Source organism: Tupaia chinensis, unplaced genomic scaffold, assembly GCF_000334495.1.
Source record: "Tupaia chinensis unplaced genomic scaffold, TupChi_1.0 Scaffold139917_1, whole genome shotgun sequence".
Lineage (NCBI taxonomy): Eukaryota > Metazoa > Chordata > Mammalia > Scandentia > Tupaiidae > Tupaia > Tupaia belangeri.
In genome coordinates this window covers 206,053-212,823 of record NW_006199796.1, presented here as the reverse complement: position 1 = coordinate 212,823, position 6,771 = coordinate 206,053, and positions in this window count along the sequence as shown.

Genomic DNA, 6,771 nt, shown 5'->3' with positions numbered 1-6,771 from the left:
CAGGAATGTAGCATGCTCATTACTTGTGTGAGGGTGGCCAGCTAACGACCTAGTAGGGCTCCATTCAGCCTTCACTCTGTTTACACTGGTGTAGTGCTCTGTCTGCTCAGAGGGGCACCTCATCCTGCCTCACCCTAAGGCATCACAGCAGCTGGTGATGGCCCTGGGATGAAGAGCATCTCTTCGTGCTGGAGCATAAAGAGCTAAAGTCCCTGAGTTCACCTAAGGCCAGAGCTGGGAAAACAATTTGAAAGTCTCATAATAGAACGCTGAATTGGAACATGAATTTGAGGCTGGTGGTACAGTGAAATGAGGAGTTTTGGAAAATTATTTTCTAGGAGTGAAAAGCTTCTGAGCCTAGATAGTTTTTTGTTTTGTTTTAGAATTATTTATTTAATTTTGTTTATTGTTATTGTCTTTTGATTTGACCAGAGAGAGACAGAGACAGACAGACGGGGAAAGCAAGAAAGCAAGTTGTCAGGTCCAGGACTTGAACCACAGCCATATGGGAGTCCAATGCCTTAACCACCGTTCCATTTGCTGGCCCCCAGTTGGTTTTTGAGTGGAAAGAAGCCAAGGCATTGTAGAAGGTGAGACAAACAATATGTTGTTGTCTTTTGCTTGGCGATCCAGGCAGACCTTTTGCCTCCTGTTCTTGGCCAAGGAGGACTCTGCTGAGTATGGACAAAAAAGGCCTAGAGGAGGGAACTAATACCTGCCGAGCGCTTTGTACCATGCATACTGCGTGGATCATCTCATTTCATCTGTGCGCAATCTGTAATATATGTAGACAGGAAATGGAGGCCCAGAAAAAGAGAGCCATTGCCCAAGGTCACTGGCCTGATAGAATGAAAGTGGACTAACTTCCCACCACGCCTCCTTACCTCCTGTGAGTTGCTTACACTGTCGTGATCCTTGCTTTGACACTCAAAACAAGCTGGTTACAGAGGCAAGGTAGGAGATTTTCCCACACACAGTGAATTAGCATGGATACGGAGAGAAGGGCCTTGTCCAAACTCACAGCTGGTAAGTGGCAGAGCTGGGTCTTCTGTGTGTGAATATACCACACCAGACAACTCAACCAGCAGCATTTTCTCAGCAATGTCTTTGCAGCCAAATTCTTCTTGCAGGGGAGAGTGGCAGCCTGTAGAGAGTCAGAATCTGTGTTTCATTCAGCATGTTGATGGATCCTCATTTCTCACTGTGGCAATAAAATGTGTGAGATTTTTCTCTTTCATCAGCTGCAAACTATGCTGTTTATTGAGCACTTTCATTGGGAGATATTCCTCTCCTAATTCTTCATGTGGCTGACTTGAAATGTGGGCAGGAGCCAGGTGGTGGAGAGAGGTCTTTGAGGCGGTGAAAGCTGGCTGCTGAGGCTGCAAAGTTCTCCCAGTACTGACTTGTCTGCACACACATTCCTGGATAGGGCATGCCTGGCCTATCCTTAATTTACCCATTATCTCCTCATTTACCCATTCAGCTCATTTTGCTGGTTTCAAAAATCCCTCATGGGGGGCCGGCAAGTGGCATGGTGGTTAAGACACTGGACCTCCACATGACTGATCACGGTTCGAGTCCTAGACCTGATGGCTTGCTTTCTCACTTTCTCTCTCTCTGTCTCTCCATACTGAGCATGTGTGCCCTGCAGCAATTTAAATGAAAAAAAAAAAAAAGATAAATTAAGTAAATAATTCTAAAAAAAGATAAAAATAAGAAAGTCTCTCATGGAAGGACCAAGTAAAATCTTGGAAGAAATCTGGCCTCTGTAGATTGTCTTCAGCAGATCAACTACGAGCTGAATAGAGTAGAATGAGAAGCAAAACAAAGCCATTGCCTAAGTTAGGATAATTAGAATGTGAGGCATCTTCCTCATGTAAAAAGTAAAAGAGGTCCTGATGACCTTCATCAGAGAAAGAGAAAGGTTTTCTCGAATAAAATGTAATCCCAGCAATTGCCTTCCATTGGAGATTGAGGAGAGGCTTGGGGCTATGTCTTAATTCGTTACTTCCTTGCTAACAGAAATAGCTGGGCCTAGGTGATTTTATAAAGAAGGTACAGTTTGGGCCAGCCCCTGGTGTGGTGGTTAAGGTGGCTAGATCCCACATGGCTGACTGTGCAATTCAAGTCCCAGACCTGGCGGCTTGAAAAGCACACCTGGTACATGTGTGTTATCTCCAAAATCTCAAAAGGAGAAATGTAAAATAAGGGATTGCTTTCTCACTTTCTCTCTTTCTGTCTGTCTCCAGCGAGTAGACGTTTCCTCTAGCAAAAGAAAAGAAAAGGTAGAGGTATATTTGCAAATTTGATTCTGGTGGCTAAAGAGCACAAAGGCCTCGCCTATAGTGTGACTGGTCTCCCCAAGACCTGGGAGTCTCAAGACTCTTAAGCCTCAAAAGCCCATTCCTCTCACTGGTTGGAGAAGAGTCTGAGGACAGTTGTGGCTAAACCTTCTGCAAAGCTGTCCTAAAACGCTGTGAGTTGAGATGGAAGGGTCCCCAGGCCAAGGCCAGAGGGCCCTGTCTCTATGACCCTTTTCTCCTCCCATGTCTTTTAGCTTTACTTCTCCCTCAGGCTACAAACTACACCTCTCTCAGTGCTTACTGCAGAGTGTAAGAGCTTAGAGCAAGTGTTACCTGGGTGGGCAGGATTCCGAGGAAGAGAGAGAGAGAGCCTCACTATGTGAGCCGGGGGCCACCCAGGAACGATGTTTGCTAGGCCTGGCTTCAAGCTGAAGTCACTATCAGAGGAGACAGGTCTGGGGATCCAGCTGGCACAGGAGCGTGTAACCCAGATTGTGGATTCAGTTTCAGATAATTCCTTGGGTGATTGCTCAAGCATGATCATGGTCTGCCCTGCCGATGATATCCTGGTTCCCAAAGTCTGTCACTCACTCTGACTGCAGGCCTGTCCCTCACAGAAGCCTTGTCTAGGTGACTTGAAGTGAAGCACTCACTGGCAGGCTCCATCCTTGATGGAACAAGCCACCATAACTGCTTTGTCCTCTTTTAATCTGGGCTTCTGACAAACTACAAAGCTGTTTAGCTTTTATTCCCTCCCTAACCACTCTTTTTAAAGAATTATTTTATTTAACTTTATGTATTTATTTATTTAAATTTGACTACAGAGGGACAGAGCGAGAGAGGGAGAGGGAAAGTGAGAAAACAAGCCACCAGGTCCGGGACTTGAACCATGGTCAGCCATATGGCAGTCCAGCGTCCTTAACCACCATGCCACCTGCCAGCCCCCAACCACTCTTTACCAGTAATTCTCTTTCGCCACTCCCCTTATGTAGGTACCAATGAGACCTACTATTTCTGCCTTTATCCTTGTCATAAATAACCCTTTGCAACAGTTCTGTTATCAGCCATTTGCATTGTAGTGTAAGTGGCAACCATAGTACCTCCCTCCTCCTTCATTGTTTACATTTCAAGTCATATTGTGCAAAAGAGTTTTTGTCAGCAACCACCTCAAACAACAGCAAAGAAATGAGAATCTTTCTTACTTCTTCTTCTTTTTTTATTTCTTCTTTTTTAATTGAGAGAAAGAAAGAGAGAGAGAGAGAAAGTACCCCTTATTGGAGCGTGGTCATGCTGCAATCCTTTGTCCTTAATTTCTTCATGAAGATTTGGGGAATGCACATCCATGAACCCGGTTCATTTTTCAAGCTTTCAGGGCCAGGATTTGAACTGCCATTGGGATTCAGTGTCCTATGCACAGGGCTTAAACGCTATACTGCAAGGCTAGCTCCTCCAACTCATTTCTATTTTTATGACTTTCATAAAAATAGACTTTTTTTAAAAAAAAATGTCATCTTTTGGGGATGAATTAGTATAATCTCATTTACTTGTATCTCTGCGGATTCTTACTCGACAGCTCTGATAGGCCTAGTCAGTACTGGCAAGTATTTGTACAAGAACTCTCAGAGGTCTTTGTGGACTTTGCAATTGATGCTTGGATCCTGAAGCACATCCCAATCTCTGTCCTCCAACATCCCCAAGTTGGAGGACAGAGATTGCCCTTTCTCACCCAGAAAAGAGTGGACAAGATAGAGAATAAACTTCCCATGAGGTTGCAAAAACTTGAGACACTTGCATTGGATCATGGAATTCTGTGAGGAGAGGCACTTTTAAGTATGACACTACATAGTGCCATATGCATGCCTTTGTCCCCACTTGCCCCTGACTCCTTGAACATAGGAGTACAGGAAAAAGAGGCAATCAGACCCAGTGTTTGGGACACTCTAGGGGCCTGCAGCATTGGTAAGGAGAGAATTCCCACAACCTCCAAAAGAGCTGAAAAGAAGATATGTGTGGAAGTGGTAAAAGTGCGATGGTGTCAAAGTGGTGGTCACAGAGGAGCATGTCAGGACTCCTCCCATTTGCCATGGAGACTTATATGAGGGTCAGGGTAGAACACAATGATACATCCATGAGTACAACATAGCCACCAAAAAGAGCACATCAGCCCTAGTGTTCCCACTAGATGAAAGGAGGAATTAGGGGCTGGGATCTTTGATGCTCATTCTGCTGGAGATGGGTGGCATGGAGCCAAGAGTAGCTGTGGCTTCCACTACTCTTCTTGTCCACTTTGGTGACTGGCTTCTGTTGGCATTACCTGGGAGGCACAGGCTACGTACAAATAAGAATGGCGACCAAGTTCAGGGGTATACAGTAAAGGGTTAACTCAGCAAACTAAGGTGCTTACCTATACATTCCAAAAAAGGACTGACCTTTCACCCTTTCCTGGGAAATAACCTATGAGCCCTTGGAATACTTTGCTTTGAGAACTTGAACCATGTTACATAGTTCATGATAACAATGTGATATTGTCTTGCGCTACTAGGGCCCTGGGCCATATTCTGATCAGTTTGACCTCTTGGGAGACGAGAATGAGAAGTTAAGGCCGGTCATACACTTGCTCTAGTCCTATGTGACTGACTCCCAGTAAAAAACCTGAACACCAAGCTTAGCTGAAATTTTCTTCATGCCCATCATCACATCGTACTGGAAGAATTAAACCCTGTTCATGTGACTCCACTAGGGAAGGCAACAGAAAGCTTGAACCTGGTTTCTCTTGAATTCTGCTCTATTTGTCATTTTCCTTTGCTGATTTTTAAAAAAATTTCTAGCGGTCATGTGTGCTCACCAGAGAGAGAGAGAGAAGAAAAAAAAAAGAGGGAGAAAGCACTCTCCATAATGGGGCATGGTCACACCACAATCCCTTCTCCATTTTTTCATCCTGTTGGTATTTTTAACATTCATGCACTCGTACCTAGCAGATCTTTCAAACCACACCAGGCCATGGGATTTAAACCTCATGGTCAGCCATTTGAGATTCACCTCCTTTGACCAGTGAACCATGGGGCTAGCCCTTCCTTTGCTGATTTTAATCTATATCCTTTTACTGTAATAAGCTATAACCCTGAGGCATAATACCTTTTCTGAACACTGCAAGTCTTAGTGGACTTCCAAAAAGGTAACTGACCTGAAATTAATGTTTGTTTCAGAGATCCTACAGCAGGATGTCTTACTGATTTTCAGCACCAAGAAGCTGGTGATGGAGTTTTATTTATTTATTTATTTATTTATTTATTTATTTATTTATATTTATTTATATTCTTAAGCTGCTGGGTCCAGGACTGTAACTACACAGTCAGTCACATGGGATCCAGCTACCTTAACCACCAAACCACAGACTGGCCTGAATGAAGCTTTTAATATACATAATATTAATATAATTAATATTAATTATATTTATATAATTATATTTATAATATAAATATAAATTTTTATATAGATATATTAAAACAAGCAATTCTGGGGACCAGCAGTTAGCGTAATGGCTATGTCGCTGGACTCCCACGTAGTCGACCGTGGTTCGTGTCCCGGACCCAGTGTCTTAAAACCCACGCCAGGCACGTGTGCGTGCGTGCCCAAGATCCCGAGAGGAGAATGGAGGAGAAGGGATTGCAGCGTGGTCATACCCCCTGGGGGGTGATTTCTTGCTTTCGGTCTCTCTGTCTCTCTCTGTCTGGCGAGCACACACGCCCTATAGCGAAAAAACCTCTCCCCCCCAAAAAAAAAACCACAAGCTATTCTGTTGTTGTGTATCTGTCCGTGCATATATTCATTCTGCTCAATGCTTTCATATATTCAAGTACATGTATCCCAAGAACTCCATCTGTAACCCTCGCATCCATGGTGGCCATGGTGGGAAGGGCTCATTTTATAGGGAGATGCCCACAGAACATGGACATTACCCATACTGTGTAAAGTCATAGGGTAACTAAATGCTCTTGTCCCAGGGGAAGGATGTGTGCTGAGAGTGAACAGCAGCTTTCATTGAGACTAAGAAGAGTCCACAAGGAAGCAGAGGACACCACAGTGAAGCATGGTAATTGGGAAAGGACTTCTACTTCAACTCCCTTCAGCCCCCCAGCTCCTTCCTTGGAATTCCAGCTTTCAGATCCCAGAGCTCTCTCTAGAGCAACCATATATCATAGACCTTTCTGCAATGAAAGAATATAGACTATTCTACATCTGTGCTTTCCAATATGGTAGCTACAAACTGCGTTTAACTATAAAACACTTGAGATGTTAGTGCAACTGAAGAGCCGACAATGAAATTTAAACTCATTTAAATTTAAATAGCTATGTGGGGGCCAGCAGGCAGTGTAGAGGTTAAGGTAACTGGATCACACATGGCTGACTTTGTGATTCGAGTCCTGGACTGGATGGCTTGAAAATGACAAGGGGCACATGTTTGTGC